This window comes from Bos javanicus, chromosome 10 (assembly GCF_032452875.1).
Source record: "Bos javanicus breed banteng chromosome 10, ARS-OSU_banteng_1.0, whole genome shotgun sequence".
NCBI classification, from domain to species: Eukaryota; Metazoa; Chordata; class Mammalia; order Artiodactyla; family Bovidae; genus Bos; species Bos javanicus.
In genome coordinates, this window is record NC_083877.1 from 12971124 (window position 1) to 12992391 (window position 21268).

The 21268-nt window shown below is 51.0% G+C and overlaps 1 protein-coding gene across 10 annotated transcripts in view; it reads right to left on the minus strand.

The window, feature by feature from the left end:
• MEGF11 (multiple EGF like domains 11) overlaps window positions 1–21268 on the minus strand; it is a 393555-nt gene that overhangs the window by 206863 nt on the left and 165424 nt on the right. The window lies entirely within an intron of this gene.

Consider the following 21268-nt stretch of genomic DNA (forward strand, 5'->3'; position numbering starts at 1 on the left):
AAAAGGATTCAACAGGGTTAATTTTGCTTCCTAAAATGAAACCCAAGCCTCAGAAATGGCAGCTTGGTGACTTTTCAAGAGTTATTTCCTCCCCAAAAAAGGAAACACTAATTTTTGGCTATCAAACTAGAAGATGGCTTTAAAAACAAACAAACAAACAGCTGATGGGAAGGGCAACAGAATGAGTTTTAAAAAAAGAGTATTTCCTGCAAGGTTTAACACTAGGAGACCCTCCACAAAGCCCAATCCCTACATCCCCACCCCTGTTCTCTTTCCCCATCAGGTCAGAAAATGACCCATCTTTTGGTTTCCCCAATGTCCTTATTGCAAAGGCCCCCACATTTATCAGGTTGCCTGAAAAGAATCTGTTCCCCTCAGGTTTTCCCCACCTTTCTGCCCTCCTCCCCAAATGGCCCTATTTTGGGGCTCTCAAATGTCAGCAAATCTGCAAAGTACACAAATGCTGAGGAAAAAGCAACAGCTAATTATAAGAAAGTAATTAAGAGAGACAGCCACGATGATGATAATTGTAATTAGAAAGTGCCTGGCAATTTCTTATCACTCAGTCAAATGCTACAGCCTCCTGAGTTGGGAGGCAATAGCAGAATAGTTTCCATCAACTACCCCAGTGCTGAGAAGGCTTATTGGCAGCAGTTTGAGGAAGGGAGATTATTTCTCTCTCCCTTTGACATCCACATTTTCTCAAGGTCATCCATTGCTCCTGAGAGATCTGCCCCACCATCTAATCCATCAGTGAGGGATTATAGAAACCTCCTTGGCCACCCCATCCCCCCAATTTTGTGAGCCTGGGAAATCAGCAGCTACCATCAACACTGTCAGTTTTTCAGAAGGGATCTAGATGAAGCTTTTTTTCTGACAAGCGACTAGCCATCTTCTCGCTGCTTGGAACTGGCCTGGGCCAGGGAAGCAGGTGGCCCCCAGTGGTGAGCTTAGAGAAGCTGCCACTGACTTCCAAACACCCACCCTGCTTCCACGCCCACTGCTTGGCCGAATGCGAGCGAGAGGCTGCTGTCATGTTAGACAACAAAGTTCATTTTATGGTGGGTGGGGGGTCCTCTGCATGTGTGCATGCTCAGTTGTGTCTGACTCTGTGACCCCATGGACTGTAACCTGCCAGGCTCCTCTGTCCATGGGGATTCTCCAGGCAAGAATACTGGAGTGGGTTGCCATGCCCTCCTCCAGGGGATCTTCCCAACCCAGGGATCAAAGCCACATCTCCTGTGCCTGATGCATTGACAGTGGATTCTTTACCTACTGGGCCACTGGGGAAGCCCGTTGGGTCCTCTGGCCCCTCCCGAATACAAACCTTGGCTCTGAAGCTGTTGCCTTAGCTTTACCTAGGCCTACTGGCAAGGAAGACCCCAAAGAACCATTTCAGATGCCCCATTGGCTCGTAGTTAACTGACAGCCCATCCTTTGCCAGCCTGGGAAGTGGTGTCTGTGGGGAGCCCTGGCCCTTGAGTCCTTCTCATTGGTACAGATGGCTTTCAGGCAGAGTTCTGGTTGTGCTCAAGACTTCAAGAGCCCCTCACTTCACAGATCCTGGGTAGTGGCTGGGACCTACTAGCTAACCCACTTCTTAGCTGAACCCTGACCCCAGTGACCAATTCCACTTAAAGCCACAGTGAGCTGCTCACTCAGTAGCTAACAAGACCCCAGTCAGTCATCCCTGCTGCCTGGCTTCCCCCGCTCCCACCGCACTTGCTAAACAAACTCAGATTCGATGTCCCCAGCATACACCAAACTCGAGGCATCGTCCCCTGGTTCCCCATCCCAGCCCTGTCCTCAGCGGCTCCCTCTTCCCTCCATCCCACCCCCTTAGGCTGAGGCCCCACTTTTTTCCATTCCTGGGCCCCTCACCTTCCAGCAGACCCTCCCGTCAGCTTGTCAGGTGAGCCCAGATACCTCCAGGCACCTTCTGCCTGCAGACAGCAGCGCCTTGATCCCTGCTCAGGGGTTCTGCTGCAGAAGGCGAGGGCAGGCAGTGGACCAGGGAACCTGTCCCATGTTAGGTCTGAAAGGCACCTCACAGAAAATCCATCCATCTGCTTCATTTTATCCATAGAAGAACTGAGGCCTGGGGGTCTGGGATCCCATGAACTGTGTGATCTCTGGTCAGGGAGGAAGGAGCTGGAGGAGGAGGCTCCCAGAGACAGAGGCCTCTGAAGGCTGAGGAAGGCAAGAGGCGACCACGATCATGTGGCCTTCATGCCACATCCAGGCTGGACAACCTCTCCCACCCAGAAGGTTCAAGCCAGAGAAGCTGTGTCACTGTGCCAAGTCCCCTGCAGGCTGAGCAGAGGCTTGGAGCAGCTCAAGGGAGAAAGGGCAGAGACTAGCCAGTGCCCCGCCAACCCTCACCTCTCTGGTCCTCTGACCCTAGAGACCTAAGCCCTGGCCTTTGTCCTGCCCCACCTCCTACCTGCAAGGGAGGCACCTCCGGGGGCTCTGAGCAAGCTCTTCCCATTCTCCCTTCCCGTGGCCTCTCCCAGGGACCCCTAGGACCATGTGCTGAGGAACTCCCCCAGCTCAGCCCTAGATCCAGCACCCAGGCTCCCGGTGACTCTACAAGCAGAGTCCCTGGGCCTGAATCCAGGGATGTGGTTGCTGTCCCCGCAGTCCATCCGGACCTCACTGTCCCCCTCTCCTCCTCATCACCCTGGTATTCCGTCTTGGCTATCTGCTTGTCAAAAACCCAGTTCATTCATAGTTCGTTGGCATTGTTTAGACAGTGTTGTCTGAAGCATGAAATATGGAGAGCAGATTTCTGAGGTTCATTTAGCCATATCTGGCAACTAGACCACTACGTGTTCGTTATCTGGTGGGGAGGGGACAGGACAGCGGTGCCACAAGGTGAGTCTCCTGAGGTGGAGCAGAGGCAAGACCCGTGGCGCCACCTGGAGCAGGGGCAGCCAGCTCCTACCCAATTCTACGGGAACCCCAGGCGGGCTGTCCCTCTACACAGGGCCGGGGTTTACACGGCAGCCACCCCAAGAGTATACAGGTCCCCTGAGTTCTCTCTGACCCGAGTCCTTCACGCCAGCTGACCCTCCAGGAGAGGCCGAGTCACGGTTCCATCACCCCCACCTCCTCCTTCTCAGGCTCTTGTAACTTGAAATGGGGGCATTCTGTCAAACCCCCCTTCTCTCTGCTGCACACCCGGGTGCTGTCATGGGCATCCTGAGGCTGGCTCTGCCGAGGGCTCTGCGGGGACATCTGAACCTCTGCCCTCTCAGCTTCCCCCCACCCTGACCGCCACCCCATCATCCCGCCTCAGTCCCGCCTCTACCCTCCCAGGTGTTAGAGGTGCATTTAGTGATGAGCAGCATGGCACAGTGGCTAAGAGCACAGATGGCACCCAGGGAGCCGGGGCTGGGCCCGGCGGCGCCACTCATCAGCTCCGGACTTCAGGCGGGTTACCGCCCCCTCTGTGTCAGTCCCCATCTGTTCAGTGGGGGAGAGTGACAGGCTGGGCTTCAGGCTGTATGCAAGGATTCAGTGAGCTGACAAAGTACCCAGAGCAGACCCCTGGGGTCCAGTCAGTGCTGAGTGAGTCCTGTATTGTTACTAGTAGGGTGTCCTCAGCCCCACGGCAGGGTCTTGGCCATGTCTGAGCTTCCTTAATCCTCCACCCCCAGACTGTCTATCTTGTTCTCATCCTTCACTGAGGTCATAAACACGGGGGGTGAGCTCTATGGGACATAGGGGTGGAGTATTGGAGGGCGGCCCCTTCCCCACCTCCTTGTGGAGAGGCCAGGATGGAAGAGAAAGTGACGACCCATATTTAAACTCCCTATCTGCTATTTACAGTTACAATTACAGAACGATAAGCAAATAGCTTAACCTTCCGTGTCTCAGTTTCTTCATCTGTAAAATGGGGACAATTATAGTATCAATGTCATGGGCTATTACAAAGATTTAATGCAGTAATACATAATGAGTGTTTAGACCCAGCCTGGCCCCCAGTGAGTACCCAATAAACAGGACCTGCTGTTACTAATTCTCTGTCTCTCACACATACCGTGGGGTCTGGATCCCATGTCTAAGATAGCTGATGGTGCTCACCACTTAGTGCCAATTCCTGTGTGCTACCGGTTTCTGAGCACCCTCTATGTGCCAGGCTTCCCCACATGCTACCTCAACATCTATCACAGGCCATCCACACAGACCTTGAGAGAGTTAGCTCTGTCAGTACCTGTCTCTCCTTTGCAGATCTCCAGCCCCTGGGGGACAGAGGCCGCTTTCAGTTGGGCTTTTTAAAGCTCTCATGATGCCTGGTACACAGTAGGTGCTCAGTGTTTGTGGGTCCCAAGGAGAGAGCACCAAAGCAAGCATGGAGAGGGCATGGTTGTCTTTGGTTTCAGAGGTCAGTCACAGGGAAGTCGCCACATCTCTAGACCCTGCCTCTTGGCTCAGGCTACTTCTGGACCTGTGGGAACAGGGTGCTGGGTGGTCTTAGGGATGGTGGGGGCTGTAGAACAAGCCCAGCTGTAGATGTGAGGAGACCCGGGTTTGTGTCTACCAGCATCCATCTCAGTGATATCAAGCAACTCACTTTCCTCCCCAGGGCTGTAACTTCCCCTGAAATTCAGATTAGACCAGAGGAGGTCTGAAGTCCCATTCAGCTGAGAGTCGCCAGAAGTCGTCATCTGCCCATGTCCTCCAGAAAAGGCCTGGACTACTGCCAGTGCTCTAGTCCCACTCCCTGATCCCCAAGCCCCATCCTCTCCCTATGGTCTTGATGTTTTAATCATCAAGATGATTATGCCCGACTCTTTAGTGGCCTCATGGACTATAGCCCAGAAAGTTCCTCTGTCCATGGGATTTCCCAGGCAAGGATGCTGGAGTGGGTTGCTATTTCTTTCTCCAGTGGATCTTTCTGACCCAGGGATCGAACCCGAGTCTCCTGCATCAGCAGGCAGGTTCTTTACCACTGAGCCACCAGGGAAGCCCTTCTTACGGTCTAGTAAACCTCTACTTTTGATCTCACGGGGACCCCTGGTATCTGTCCTCCATTCCTTTGAAAAAGGCACTGGATGAAGAGCCAGGAGACCCAAGTATGAGTCCAGCATGAGCCTAGGCAGGTGGCTTCCCCTTCTCTCATCTATAAAATAAGAGCATTAAAGCACATCACCCTTAAAGGCTCCTTTGACTGCTGACACTCCCTGGATGCTGTGACATCACCATGTCACAGGACCTGAAAGCTTGAAAGGCTTCCCCTCGGCTCCCCAGTCCCAGTCACCTGGGTCAGCAAGGCCAGGCACAGCCTCCATCACTCAGCTCCACCAAGAAGCTGAGAGGGCTACAGCCAGCCCAGTCTGCACAGCTATGGAAGGTGAAATATTTTCCCACCAGAACCTCCCTACCCACACAAGGTTCCTCCTGCCTGGCCCTGCCACTTCCCCAATTAGCTTGGGTTGATCTGGCCTCCCCAAAAGTGTGTGAGCTCTTTGAGGTTAAATCCAAACTCATAAACATCCCTGGAACTTACCATGTCTCACAGTTACTCCATGAGTGGCTGTGACCCTGTGCTTTGCAAGGGAAATTTATAAGACTGGGGAGAAGGACCAGGATGCAGTGTATGGAACCATGACCTGTGAGGATCATGTGAAGGTTGGGGATTGTTGATGGTGGGCAAGTGTAGCCTGCAGAAGCAAGTAATGAGTGGGAGGCAGGTCGAAGTCAGCTGACAGGCTGTCAAAGAGAAGTGGGAGTCACTCGGTCCCAGACAAAACAGGAATTCAGGGGCACACGTGACAAAGGGGCAGATTTCAGCCAAACTCAAGGCAAGATTTTCTATTACTTGGATGGTTCATCAGTTCAGAGGCCTCTTTCTATAGGTAGGTAGCAGCCCATCCCTGGGAACATTTCAGTAGAGTATAGAGGACCTACAGAAGCTGGAGGGCAGGGGTCGGATTCTCAGGCCACATGCTGCTGCCATCTATTTCTATAAGTGATGTTCTGTTGGAGCACAGCTGTGCCCATTCACTGACATATTGACCAAGGCTGCTTTTGAACTAGAGGGACAGAGCGGAGTCCTCGCCACAGAGACCGATGGTGAGCAAAGCCTAAACTATTTGCTATCTGATTCCTTAGATTTCCCAATTTGGTAGGAAATTGGATGTTGGGACTCTTAAGGTCCCTTTCCCCCTTCTATGCTTCTATCATTCACTCATTCCCTAGTGTGACCAGATGGTAAAACAAAGCCCAAAGTGTGCTTAGGAAAACACCCAGTGATGCCCAGTCTCCTTTCTCAAGTGGTCCTCTGGGTCCACCTGAAGGTGCAAGAGGCTGGGAAGCATAACCTTCAGCAGCCACAAAGGCTCACTTGACCCTTTATTTCTGTCCTCTCTTTTCCTCCTAGAGGGACAAGGGATGCGGACAACATAACAACCACGCATGCTGCAATTGCTTAGGTGGATACTAGTGGCTGCGGTAAGTGAAAGAGGCCAAATGTAAGTCCTCCTTCTTTGCTGGACACTGACTACCCGTTGTTCCACTTCATCCTTGAGGCAGGTATTGGGTTGGCCAAAAAGTTTGGGACCCAAATGAACTTGTTGGCCAACCCAACAGTTTCCATTATCCCTTCTCAAGCCTTTATAGTTTTAGTAAACCCTCCTCCATTAACATACCATCTGTTTCTCACCAGGACCTAGCTGATCCACTTGCCAAGACAAGGTTTAAACTCACATCCATGTGATGCTAAAAGGTCTGCCCTTAACCTCATGCTCCACCGCCACCTGGACCACAGGCTGAGATAAGTTAGTACCAGCGCCAAATCTGTCACCAACTTAGCAAGTCCCCTCCCTCCTTCTGGATCTCAGTTCCTCATCTATGAAATGAAGGAGCTGAATGACATGATTTGAATGTTCCTTCCAGCTCTGGGAGTCTAGGGTTTGAATTTTTGGCTCACTGATTCAAGCCAAGCTTGAGAAGAATCCATTCCACAAATGTAGATGCAGAGCTCGGCATGGGAACAAGTGTGCTCCGAAATACACAGGCAAGGCCAGAGCATCAGTCCTGGGCCAGGTTGATATAAAGCAGCCAGCACGGGGATCTTGGCATTGAGCCAAAGGATCTAGGTCAGACTTGGGGTCTCCTCTGCAAATGAACCCCTGAGTCAACACTAGCCCTTCCCTGGCCAAGGCTGTCTCTCACTCGTGATGAGCCCTCTGAATCAATCCCCCAATCCTATTAGCATTCCATGCAAGTCCCTGAGGTGTTCATAGTAATATATTTTGCCTGGTGGTTTGCAAAGGGTCTTCTAGTTAATGGAACTATAAAAATTACTTACATGAAAAGGTCAAGATAAATAAAGAAAACTTTCATGCTCCCTGGCCAGCTAGCCTGATACCCAGCTAGGACAAAAGAAGGCTTGGGAGCCGAGGAAAGGAGGTGGTAGCCTCCCAGAATTCTATAGCACACAGCTTCCAGGGTTTTCCACTAACCCCGTTTTCCCCAGTGTTTCAAGGCACATTGATCAGCCCTCCATCAGCATTCTTGGCTGGAGCCTCAGATCAGGCTGTCATTTGATTCGGCTTGGAGGTAAAATGACCTACATCCAAACGGGCCTAGGTGCCAGTTCCAAAGCGACACACTTAGCATGCGTGATCCTGCCATGGCCAAGGTCATAGAGCATGTGAGGGTGCTGGGGGTGGGTACTTGTGCGTCTGTGTCAGGGAATCACCAAAGAAGTTCTAAAACAACTCACCAGATGTGTATCATTCATTCCTCTCCAATTACCAGCCTGGCACCCCGTCCATGGCCAGAAAGAGCCAAAACAGCTGGTCGACACATCTAGAGTTGGCTTTTAATTGCTGCGGTCACATGTGGCTCTGAGACGTGAATACTCAATCTTTTTAAAAAAAGAAGCATTTCAGCTGCAGGACTGATAGGATGGAAGGACATGAAGGGCCAAACGCTCTCCTGTCTGCAGCCTCCAGGTCCCCTTTCTTCCAAATGACGGCGGTAGGGGATGGGGGTTGGTCCTAGAGAGGCTTACACAGGACCCTGGGGTGGGTAACCAGGGGCTTGTCACCCCCACTCAACCAGACACATTGGCCCAGAGCCACTCATCTTAATTCAGTGGTGCCCTAGCTGAGTTTTATCCTTTGGCATCTGCTGCTGCTGCTGCTGCTAAGCCACATCAGTTGTGTCCGACTCTGTGCGACCCCATAGACGGCAGCCCACCAGGTTCCCCTGTCCCTGGGATTCTCCAGGCAAGAACACTGGAGTGGGTTGCCATTTCCTTCTCCAATGCATGAAAGTGAAAGGGAAGTTGCTCAGTCGTGTCTGACTCTTAGCGACCCCATGGACTGCAGCCTACCAGGCTCCTCCATCCATGGGATTTTCCAGGCAAGAGTACTGGAGTGGGGTGCCATTGCCTTCTCCACCTTTGGCATCTAGCATCATCTAAAAGCCCAGGTCCCTGTCCTGCCATGTATTAGCTGTGTGTCCTTGAGTCACTTATCTTGTCCTAGTTTCTTCATCTATAAAATGGTTGTGAAATCAGAGGGAATTCATGCAAAGTGCCTAGAACCGGAGGTTGGTTATAATTGCTGTTGGTTGTTTTTGTTTTTAATGCTATTATTAAGATTCCTCTTCCCAGGTCTGGCCAGGGCAGCTGGGATGTGTGGCCCCAGAGTATCCTGAGGCTCATTTATGGCTCAAAAGGTGATAGAGTGGCCTGGTTTCTCACTTACCCAGGCAGGGAGGGGAGCAGCTGAGCACTGGGAATACTGCAGAGACAGAGGGTAGGAAGGGAGGAGACATAGTCCAGGTTCAACTCACTGGTGAATTATAATTTACCCAGGGGAGCACCATCCACACCCCTTTCCTCTTCCATTTGTCACAAAAGAGGAGCATGGAACATAAGGAGGCCCCAGGCTGCCAGGCTCTTTCTCTCAAGGCAGACTAGTGGTTGTACTTTTGGGGGGAAATGTGAACTTGGGGGCAGAACCTGCAGCCTGGGGATCCTACCTGCTTCGCAGCACCCTTTGCTTATTCATGCAAGTACCCATCCTCACCTGCCTTCCCCTGCTGTATCCTGGGCTCCCCGGGCAGGGCTTATGCAGAGGAGTCCAAAATGAGGAACTGGCCAGGTCTTCCCTGCCCTTGGGACTCCCAGGCAGTCAGCACTCCTCCAGATTGCTCTTGATCCCTCCCCACAAAGAGTCCTCTGGCCCCTAAAAGGCTGGAGCACCCCCTCAGAGAGCTATACACAGGGGAGCAAGGGCTCAGCTCTGATTCCCACAGGCCAGGAGCATGAGGCAATGGGAGAATGGACTCAGGAGCTAGGCTGTCTGCTACTTCCTAGTTGTGGGACCCCTAAGCAAGTTCCTTCACTTCTTCGGACCTCAGTTTTCTCATCTTTAAAATGGGAACAATGGGAACTTCCTGGGTGGTCCAGTGGTTAAGATTCTGTGCTTCAACTTCAGGGGGCACAGTTTCAATTCCTGGTCAGGAAACTAAGATCCCACATGCTACAAGGCCAATAAATAAATTAATAAATAAATAAAACCTGCTCAATCACTGTCCCATGGTTGTTAGGAACATTAACAAAGGGAAAAAACACTCTCAAAAAATTTAAAATAAAAAATAAAATTGGGACAATGATCCTCTCCCATAGAAGTTGGTTGCAAAGTTAAATCATCAGTATATATAAACTGCTTAGAACGGTGCCTGTCACATAAGAACCACGCTATTATTTCTTTCGAGATCATCTATTACATCCCCCTGCCTCTGAGCACTCACTCAACCAGAAAGCATTTATTAAGCACCTACTACATGCCAGACACTCTGCTACGTGCTAGAAATACCAGAAGCAAGCAGCTGCAGTCCCTGTTTTCTCAGCGTGAGAGTGGGAGAGGGAGACAGTGAGTGAGTGAGTGAGCAAGGGCACTAAGATGTCCCTGGAACCACAGCGGTTCGGGGTGGGCCTCTGCAGTTCATCCTATGTGCCAGCACGCAGCCCGGTACCCAGCAAGTATCCCATAAATATACACTGAAATGACTGAGAATCTGAATCTGTAAAACATCTCTCCCCTCTCCCAGCGCTCTGCCGTCTCTAATGTGGGCCAGGCTGGTTAGGGTTGAAGATGTAACTCAGCTAAGAGGCCAGCACAACGCCAGGTCCCAGGTCTTCCCGTGGTGGGACAATGAAACGCCCTTTAGAACACCTCCAGGGACTCTCCAGCTTAGAGTCAAGGATTGTTCCAGCAAAGTTCAACAAGGATTTCAGTCAGGTTTGGGCCCTCACATTCCAGCCAGGAGCCCTGGGGGCCACTTATCATCAAACGCCAGGATCAGATCACAAACTCCCCTGGGGTCCTGTCTTTTATCTACACTAGTCACCCCAAGATATTAGCCTGCCTCTTAGGGCTTGTCTCAACATAGCTTAACCGTTAATAATTGTTTATCAATTAAAATTGCTGGGTGGCTCAGATGGTAAAGAATCTGCCTGCAATGCAGGAGACCCCGGTTTGATCCCTGGGCTGGAAAGATCCCCTGGAGGAGGGCATGGCAACCCACTCCTATATTCTTGCCTGGAGAATCCCCATAGACAGAGGAGCTTGGTGGGCTACAGTCCATGGGATTACAAAGAGTCGGACACGACTGAGCAACTAACACTAAACTGCCGACTTGTCAGAATGTTCCTAGCGGGTTTGCAGGTAAAGCAACACATGTGGCCACTGGGCCTGACAGAAACACCAGCATTGCAGTCAGTTCCCACGACCAGCCCTGCAGGCCCCAGGTCTGCACGTGGACACTCCTGGGACCTTCAGCCTTCCTCACTTGGTAAGGGATTTTCCCAGCTGAGCTGTTCAAACCACCAATCCGGCATTCCTGCGAGGAGGAACAGCTTTTCAACTTGTTAATGATGTTGGAACATACGGCTTGAGTCAGCAACCCCCAGCACACGACCCAGGAAGATCTTTTTCTGTTTTTTTTTTCCCCCCACTGTTTGACAGATGCCAGGCTTTCTGCAGAAAGACACATTCCAACTGATTTATTTTTTTTCTTTGGGAAATTGATCCTCAATGCCTACAAGGAAAGCAAAACATGAGGCTTGTTGAGCACGTTTTTAATGCTCTGATTTAAAAACTGGTCCCCTGATTCTGCCTTGTGGCTTGCCCTCCCTGAAGGAGCTAGCTGCTTCTCCCAGCCACATGTGACAGAGTCCCACAGGAGGTGCTGGGGGGTGAGAATATGTTCATTAGAGAGGCCCCGGGCAGAGGGACATGGTTAAGCATGTGGGCTTCAGGTTGGACAGACCCGGGTTCACGTTCTGGTTCTTCCACTTGGCTAGCCGTGTGGCCTTGAGCAAACTAGAATACCCTAACACCACCTTGGGTTCTCCAACTGTAAGACTGCTGCAATAGCATCTCCTAAATGAAGGGTTGTTATGAGGGGCTAAGGAGAAGGCAGTGGCACCCCACTCCAGTACTCTTGCCTGGAAAATCCCATGGATGGAGGAGCCTGATGGGCTGCGGTCCATGGGGTCACTAAGAGTCGGACACGACTGAGCAACTTCATTTTCAATTTTCACTTTCATGCACTGGAGAAGGAAACGGAAATCCACTCCAGTGTTCTTGCCTGGAGAACCCCAGGGATGGCAGAGCCTGGTGGGCTGCCGTCTAGGGTCGCACAGAGTCGGACATGACTGAAGTGACTTAGCAGCAGCAGCAGCAGGAGGAGGAGCTAAATAAAACAATGCCTGGAAGGTGGTTGGCAGAGTGGGAGGCAGCCTACACATGACCCTCATACACTCAGAGAAGTCAGCAGGCACTCAGAAGCAGAGCAGTTCAGAGCAGAAGGGGCCAAGTAATCAGAGCCCCCACTTCCACCACCTCAGCCAGTGCTTGGAGCCCCTCTCCTGTAACCCATGCCAAACCCCTACTGAGAGACTCCTAGTAGCAGGAAATGCAGTCACTCTGCTCCAATGTCACTCAATGACATCCACATCCTCAAGAGAGAAAGGCTCTCTCCTACCTCTGGGCCTTTGCACATGCTGTCCCCTCCTCCCGGAGACACTCTTCCCCTCTTCTTTGTTGTCCACCTTAAACATGGCCAACTTCAGGAAGCCGTCCCTGGACATTTCAAAAGGCTAGGTGCTCCTGGTACACGCTCTCCTAGCACTTGCCCTTCCTCATCAAAGTACAGGTCAAATGTTACTGTTCTGCTTGTTTCACTGTCTTCAACTCTGGACCAAGAGCCTCTGAAGGGAAGATGCTCACTCCCTTTGTCTCTTGAAACCTTAGGGCCCAGAACAGATGTGGCACAGAGCGGAAGCTTTATAAGCATCTGTTAAAATGTATGAATGAATCAGTCAATGAAGCCCCTTCTGTCTTTGAACCACTCTAATTACTAGAAAGCTTTTTTGCTTCACTGAACTGAAATCTGCCTCCTCAGAACTTGCCTGTGTTGCTGCTGAGTCTGCCCCTTCCTGCTCCCCAGCCCATGTTTCATCCTGATTCCACACGACAAGCCTTCAGGGAGCTTTTCTCTATTGAGACTGAAGCTGATCAGATACAGTGACAGGAAGCCACAGCTTCTAAGGAGGGTGTGGCTGGGACCAAAGGTGTGCATGTGTGGAGAAGCGTCCTTCCTGCCTCCGAAGTTAACGTTTTGTGCTGGATTCTGGGGCCAGGCTCTTGCCAGTAGCTGGTGTGAGGAAACCCACGCCAGGGTTTACAAGCACCATCACTGCCCCAGTAGTTGAGCAGCCTGTAGTCCTGCTGGTTTTAAATCTCACTCCTAATGAGGAGCTAAATCAGGAGCTACTTAGCATCACTGATTTAGGGCTTTAATAAAAATAATGCAAAGTGGAAAGGAAAGGCAGCTGTGAAGGTCACTGTCACCTGCTCCTCCCTTCTCACCACCACCATCCTTGTGAGGTGCCTCCTCAGAGGCACCTACCCAGACGAGGGCCCCTAAATTCCCTGGAAGCCCACACACAGGAGCTGGTGCTTTTATGAACTGCGTGCCTGCTCAGTCACTTCAGTTGTGTCCAACTCTTTGGGAACCTATGGACTGTAGCCCGCCATGCTCCTCTGTCCATGGGATTCTCCAGGCAAGAATACTGAAGTGGAAAATCATGCCCTCCTCCAGAGGATCTATCTTCCTGACCAGGGATCGAACCCTCATCTCCCTTGGCTCCTGCACTGCAGGCAGATTCTTTACCACTGAGCAACCAGGGAAGCCCTTTTATGAATTAGTCCTTATCAAATCACATTCCTTTGTAGCCTGGGCTGTATTTGTTTCCTGCTGAGTTATATTTAGGAATATCCTAACTTCTTGGGAACTTAACACTTCTCCTCTTTGAAAAGACACTTTAACATCCCCAGTCCAAAGATTTGTCACCTGGACCACTCACACCCTCCACCTGAACAACTCAGGATGGGGCAGGGGACAAGACAGACTCTTGGAGCCTTTACAGCCTGACATTCTATGATTGGGGAATCTGCAGTTCTTCCCTCAATAGAGTTTAGAGAAGTGCATTTCCAACCTGATGAAACCCAACGATCCTTGGACCCAGGGTCAAGGCTGTTTCCTTCCATTTCAAATAACTCTATTTGAACATTGAGTACTTTAGTTCTTAAATAACATTTTCATGTTAAAAAACAAAAACAAAAACCACCACCGCCTGTCTCATAGTTTCTAAGTGGCAAAGCCAAAATTCAAGCCCAGGGCTTTGCAAGCCCCAGGCTGACGGTCCTCCCCACTCCCCAGTATGGCCTGTTGAGCGGACCTAAATCTTCAGGGTGGCCAGTAAATGAGCTATGTGGGCACACAGGCTCGGTGAGCAGGGAAGGCTTCCCAGAGGGCGGTCCCAGTGTGTTGGGAGGGGCAGAGTGCATGAAGCACCTCTCTTGAACAGACAGAGGTTTCAGAGACAATCCTGACCAGTTCTCTCCTCTGATTCCAATGGTCAGGGTAGAGTCACTTGCCTCTCACTGTCTGGGGCAAAGAACAAGCCCAGCCCTGGTGACTTGGGGTGAGGAGCAGACATCCCACTCTGACCCTCCCTGCCTTGCTCTGCAGGATGGCCCTGGCTCCCTCCTACCCCTCCCTCAGTTCAGTTCAGTCACTCAGTCGTGTCAGACTCTTTGCGACCCCATGAACTGCAGCACGCCAGGCCTCCCTGTCTGTCATCAACTCCCAGAGTCTATCCAAACTCATGTCCATCAAGTCGGTGATGCCATCCAACCATCTCATCCTCTGTCGTCCCCTTCTCCTCCCGCCCTCAATCTTTTCCAGCATCAGGGTCTTTTCAAATGAGTCAGCTCTTCACATCAGGTGGCCAAAGTTTCAGCTTCAACATCAGTCCTTCCAATGAACACTCAGGACTGATCTCCTTTAGGATGAGCAGCCCTAAGCCACGAACAGCAACAACTGAGGTGAAAATGGGCAGGGATTCTGTTCTCTCCTAAATATCTCATCCAAGGGCCTGTCCCCATATCTTTGGGGAAAAGCACCATTTCAATATAATCGCTCTTGAGAAAATGGCAAATGCCCCAGATCATTCACTGCAGCACTGTCTATGACAGCCAAACGTCCATCCACAAGGGGAAGGGTAAACAGTCGTAGTAAGGCTATTCTGTGGAATACTACACAGTCATAAAAAGGAATCAGAAAGCTCTCCGTGGACTGATAACATACACAAAGCTAGAGGTGAAGTGAAAACCATAAATGCAGAGCGCTGGGTTTGGAATACGCTGCCATTGGTGTAAAAATTAAAAAGCACAGGGGAAGAATGCATATACAAATTTCCTTATATGTCGATAAACTACCTCTGAAAAGATGCCCCCAAACTAATACTGCCTCCTTCAGGAAGGGCGAACTGGGAGAAAGGCTTCCTATCACACCCACTTTTGTAAACTGCTAAATATTCAACCAGGTGAATGTATTATCTGTGCAGAAAATAAATACCATTAAAGCTGTAAAAATAAGGCACTGTCTCCAAAAGCCTCTGTTAACATACACGAGACTCCTCTGGGAGAGAGAACACATTAGTGTCAACCTTATTAGTCCTGAGTGAGAGTAACTGTCATCACAGCGGGGCCCTGAGGGGACGGGACTCCAGGCTGAAAAGCTCGGAGGAAGGTTTGTTCTCATCAGGTGGCTAAACCTTGGCCCCTGCCTGAAGGCCAGTTCTCCTGCTGAGTGAGGGCCTGAGAAGTTGCCTCCCTAACAATAGCCTAGTCTCTGTCACCTTGGCCCAGCCCAGGAAGACAGCAGGGTCCCTGGGGGCTTTGCAGCAGCGGGCAGAGAGGAGAGGCTGGCAGGGCAAGGAAGCACTGTACCAGCTTCCCAGCAGCTGCCGACCTCAGCACAATGTGACCCAATAAAACATCATTGCCCGAATTCCCCGAGAAGACGTTTACTCTTGTATCACGCTGAGGAGTGTTGATTTTTCCAAATAAGGCCCTTGTTCTCCCTTGTCCCAACTTTCACCAACCTAATCCTGTAAGATGCTTTCCTTGCTCCATCCCCTTCTGTCCACCTCCCTCCTCCTTTTTTGGGTTTTTCCCTCTCTCCCACTCCTCTCATGTATGGCCCCATTTCCTTTCCCCCCTTCTCTTTTCACTAATCAATTCACTGCTGCCGCTGCTGCTCAGTCACGTCCATCTCTTTTGCGACCCCATGGACTGTAGCCCTCCCGACTTCTCTGTCCATTGGATTTCCTAGGCAAGAATACTGGAGATGTTTCCATGTCTTTATCCAGGGAATCTTCCCCATCCAGGGATTGACCTGGCGTCTTCCGCTTGGTAAGTGGATTCTTTACCTCTGAGACAACTAATTCACAGCCCTGCTCTAAGCATCTCCCCAGTACCAGAAGTGACAAAGCTCCCTCTTCCTTCCATTTTAGTGATGGTCTTCTGGTCATCCAGATCCAGCCCCTCTGGCCCTTTGGGAAGATGGGTTGGGGCAAAAGGAGGGAGGAGGAGAGAGAGGAAGAGACTGCAGCATGTATTGAGCTGGCTGTGTCATTTCCGGTCAGAGCCCCAGGGAAGGATGCTGATGGGACCCCCAGATCGCTCAGCATGGGCTCTTGAGAGGGCACTGTGTTCCAGCTGAGAGCATGCTGACACGTGAGCATCCTCTTTGGGTTGCTGTACCCTTTCCTTTCTGTATCCGACAGTGGAGCCTACTGGAAAATGTCCGAGGATCCTTACCCTCTCTCTTGCTGCCTGTCCACCTTCCCACCTTTCCTTCAAGGTTCTGCCCATGCCTCGCTGCTCAGAGCATCCCGCCAGAAACCCGAGCTGGCCAGGAGGGGGCTACTTCCTATCTCAGTTCTGGTGACTCCTGGCTCCCATCTCCAACTCCTTAAAAGACGGTCCAGATGTTCTTTATCTGCACCCTGCTCTCCTCCCACCAAGTCCTGTCCTGTTACCTAGCACAATATTTACAATGGGAAATAATTTGGTGGGTATCTGCAGATGGACAGTAGGATGGAAAGAAGGAAGGAAAGAAGATAGGGAAGGAGAGATTAAAGAAAGATAAAACATTTGTGTCTCTGAATATTCAGAGCATGCTGCTACTGCTGCTAAGTCACTTCAGTCGTGTCCAACTCTGTGTGACCCCATAGACGGCAGCCACCAGGCTCCCCCATCCCTGGGATTCTCCAGGCAAGAACACTGGAGTGGGTTGCCATTTCCTTCTCCAATGTAGGAAGGTGAAAAGTGAAAGTGAAGTCGCTCAGTTGTGTCCGACTCTTCACGATCCCATGGACTGCAGCCTACCAGGCTCCTCCATCCATGGGATTTTCCAGGCAAGAGTACTGGAGTGGGGTGCCATTGCCTTCTCCGATTCAGAGCATACCATATTACTATTCATCTGGCACTTTGTAATTTCTAAAGCTCATTTATGTTCGTCATTCATTTGCTTTCCCAACTCCCATAAAAAGTCAGCAAGACAGGGCTGTTACTATACCCATTTTACAGACTGGAACACTGAGGCTCAAAGACTTGAAGGCACTTGCCCAAGGTCACCCACACCTGAGCTAGCCAAGAACTGGGTCTTCCAGCTCCTGAGCCCTGGCCCTTGGTACAGCCTCCCTGGCTACCTGTATTATTCCTCCAGCTTGCCTCCTTGAGCAATTGGCTCATGATTAATTATGCCTTGAATGTAGGGGGCTCATCTCACAGGCTGGGCTACCAGCTGCTGGAGAGCAGAGACCCGTCTGATGGTCTTTCCAGTACACAGATGCAGCCCAGAGCCCACAGCGCACAGCAGCCAGGTGGACGCTTGCTGGGATGGGAGCCCGAGTCTCACACTGCAGGGAGTGAGCCCATAGCAGAGCTGGCTCCCCAGGGCCCAAGGACATAGGCTTCCAGAAATCAGAAAGCCCAAAAAGGCAAGACACTTATTTCCCCCTGGGTAGAAAACTACAGGAAAAGTGACAGGTGATTCAGCTCTTTGAGCCCCTAACGTCATTTCTTTCATTCCTTATCCCAGAGCGCCTACAGGGCACTGAACAAAACATTTTACCAAAACAAAACACAAGATCAGGCCCAGAGTGGGTTGCCATGGAGTCCGAGAAGCCCTCGGAAGGCAACAGTGAGGGCTGCAACCCACATGCTTCCATGGCTCCCAACACACCCATGTGCAAACACACAGCCCCCAGGCCTGGGCTCCGCCTCCTCCAGGCCTAGAACAAGGCCTTCTGGAAGGCAAGATCAAACCATTCAGTCAGGAGACTGGGCTGTGTGACCTTGGGTGGATGCTTCTTAGAGTTCCAATTTCTTATTTGAAGAATGAGGCTGGCAATGACTTCCTTGTTACAAGGTACACAGACAAAATCGCGAGTGCCTTGGGGGAAATACAAGGTGTGGTAGGACAGCCTTGTGGTTAGACCAGGGCCTCCAGAGCTGGGGTCCCTGTGTTCAAATTCCAACTCCACCACTTCCCAGCTAGGCATTCATTAGGGTACTCACTTTATTGCTGGCTGCCTTGTCTCCCACATGCCTGCATTATAGGTAAAGGCAGCCCCTGACCTTGGCAAAGGGAGGAGAAGGGGAGGGGATGGAAGGGAAAGTGAGGGCAGGTCTCAGTTACCAGGGCAACCTTCTATCTGCCCAGCAATTTACAGTTTGGAAAACCCTTCTTTCCCAGGATCTCTGTTGTTGCTGTTCTGCTCCCCTCCCCATGTGTGGTTCATAGTGAGGGTTATTTGTTCAGTGTAAATAGATGAGAACCCCAAGCAGCTCAGAGGAGGCAGGTGACTTGGCCAAGGTCACACAGCAAGTTAACAGCAGAGTCACAGCCAGAATCCAATCCACCAAAGCCTGCTCATTCTGGGCACCTGTTCCCACAAAGGCAAGAGGTGAGACCTTCGAGAGTTCACAGGGCAGCAGCTGCCACTCCCCGGTCCACATGGTCTGGCAGTCTCGGGGCAGGGCGCCCCTGTCTACAGCTGCAGTGATGCCTCCATGCCCCCCAAGCTCTGCTCCAGACTCCCGTCTGCGTGCCCCACCTCAGTGACGATGCAAGGCCAGGGGTTCTACTCCCATAGGAGCCCCTCCACCTTCTAAGTTTCTTAGATACATAAAGCTCAGTCCCACCTCAGGGTCTTCACTCACGAAGTTCCCCTGGCTGCAGCTCCTCACCACCCCCAGGTTTCATGATTCACCCTTCAGCTCTCAGCCCCATACTCTTTTCCCCGACTTCTCAACCTTCTCATCTGAAGTTCTCCCCAGTCTTGGCTCTCATCACCCCATGTTCTTTTCCTTCATGGCACCCATTGAAGGTGTCATTCTCGATTTACTTGAGGAGGGGGCAGTTGTTGAAAGGCTGTCTCTCATTAGGTATCAGCTTCATGGTGGGGAGAGACCCCCATCTCTTTTTCATCCCTGAACATCCACCCATGGCATCAGCACTGCGCACAATAGGCATTCAATACATGCTGTCTGAATAAGAAGTAAATGAATACATTGTTCAGCCATTTGAGTAGGCACGCAATAACTGTTTGTTAAATGGATGACCCTATTTCTGAAAAGGTGCAGTAATTACTGTCATAAGGACACTAACAAAATAAACATTTTTCTTTTCCTGACTTCCCCCATGCCTCTGCGGGACTGGATATAAATAACACCTTGCATTTGTATGTAACGGAGTAAAAATCCAATTCACGTCAGATCCCACATATTCATCTTGTGAGGTAGGTAGGCAAATGTTGCTGTCAGATGGTGCCCAAGGAGAATAAGCAATTTCCCCAGCTTCACATAGAGGTTCATGGAAGTATGGAGAGCAAAGCAGGGCTATGGCGCTGCCCTGATCAAGCCAGACCTGCAGCCCTTCCTACAATGCCAAAGGAGGGTAGAGAAGTCTGGGAATGATGCCTTGCTGAACAGTGAGCTCCCTGAATGAAGGATCGTGTCCATTTTCTCCATCACCTGGCCCAGAGCCTGGCACACAGAGATGCTTGAAAATCAGCTGCTAAATCAACAAATAATATTTTGCATGGAAAATAAAATGGAGGGCAGAGAGAGAAAAGAGTTTTCATAAACATCTAGAAAGCTATTATACGGAAGAGAGAAACTTGTTCTGGGACCAAAATATATACCGCTCTCTCACCAAGAGTAGTCCAAATCCACTTGGGCTTCCTTAGAAGAGAGTGAGTTCCCTGTCAACCAACGTAATCAAATTGAGTCTGAATAATCATCTCTGGCTGTGACAACACAAGGCCTCCAGGCTACACAGCTTCCTGGGCTTCCATTTACAAGTGAAGAATGTGTGAATGATGGTCAACACGCCCAGGCAGAGATTTGTATCCAGAGAGCTGTGTCCAGGCCCTGTGGACTGCAGGGTCCCACCCAACCCTGAGAGTCTGTGGTTCTGTGGTCTGGGTATAGAGAAGGGTCAAGATCCACACCCTGATCTCCTAATTCAAAGACTTCAGCCCCAAGGACATGAGGCCTGGGGTTCAGGTCCAGAGGATCTCACAGCTCGTCTCTGAGCTTCAGCTACTTCATTTTACTTTTGGCCCTTGCTCTTCCAATATAACCATGCTGGGGTTAGAAAACTGAACCTCCACCCTTAAGTGTGAGTTCCCTGGTACCCACTATCCCCTTGGTGCCTCTTCCTCTCCCTCCATCATCTGGGTACACAGACTCAGCCACACACAACCCCCAAAAATCTAGCCAGGGTGCTGGATGGCTATTGCCCTGAGAGCCAACTCCTGGGTGCCACCACCTCTGCCAGTACGTGGCAGCCCCTGAGCCGGGGAGAAAAAGGTGCAGCCGGAAGGAAGCCCAGCTGGACCTGAGACAGAAGAGAATAGAGAGGCAGCCATGGTGGGGCTGAGTGCCAGCTCCCGCCACCTCTGAAGGTCATCTGATGCAGCTGTCACCTCTGACCCTTCCCTCTCAGTGGGCACTACAAGAGAAGAACTTTCAAATAGCCTCCACCAAGCAAAAGGGAAATTCATGAAGGGGAAGGAAGTGGGGATGGCCCACCAAGCAACAGGGAAATTCATGAAGGGGATGGCAGATGGGGGAAGCCAAGCAGAAAGATGTTTTCATTTCCAGCCTCAGCTTTACTGATCAGAGGCCACAGTTACACCTGCACCAGCACAAAAGACCCAGTGGGCTTGAATCCACTGGCTAAATCCCAGGGCTAGGCTTCACTGTCTTTGGGGTGAAGAGAAGGAATGGACCCAAGAAGTTACACTGTAAAGGCCAAGATCATCCCTTCTGCTACTGGGGATTAGGGGCTATTTTGACTTACCCCAAAGTTCCCTCCTGGCAGACACTGAAATTGCCAAACACTACAAGCTGTCTATCGGAGAAGGCGATGGCACCCCACTCCAGTACTCTTGCCTGGAAAATCCCATGGACCGCGGAGCCTAGTAGGCTGCAGTCCATGGGGTCGCTAGGAGTTGGACACGACTGAGCGACTTTACTTTCACTTTTCACTTTCATGCATTGGAGAAGGAAATGGCAACCCACTCCAGTGTTCTTGCCTAGAGAATCCCAGGGACGGGGAAGCCTGGTGGACTACCGTCTATGGGGTCACACAGAGTCGGACACGACTGAAGTGACTTAGCACAAGCTGCCTATTAGCCCCACAGAGACATGGAGACGTTCATCCCCAAGCCCTGCCTTGTGGGCCTTCAGGCAACCTCTGCCAGGAGGACACAGGGGAAGAACAGGAAGATATAAAGTGACACAGAGGCAGAAGGTTAAACAGCAGGTCACCCAGACCCTGCCCTGGATTTCTGGGGAGGGCATATTCCTCTGGC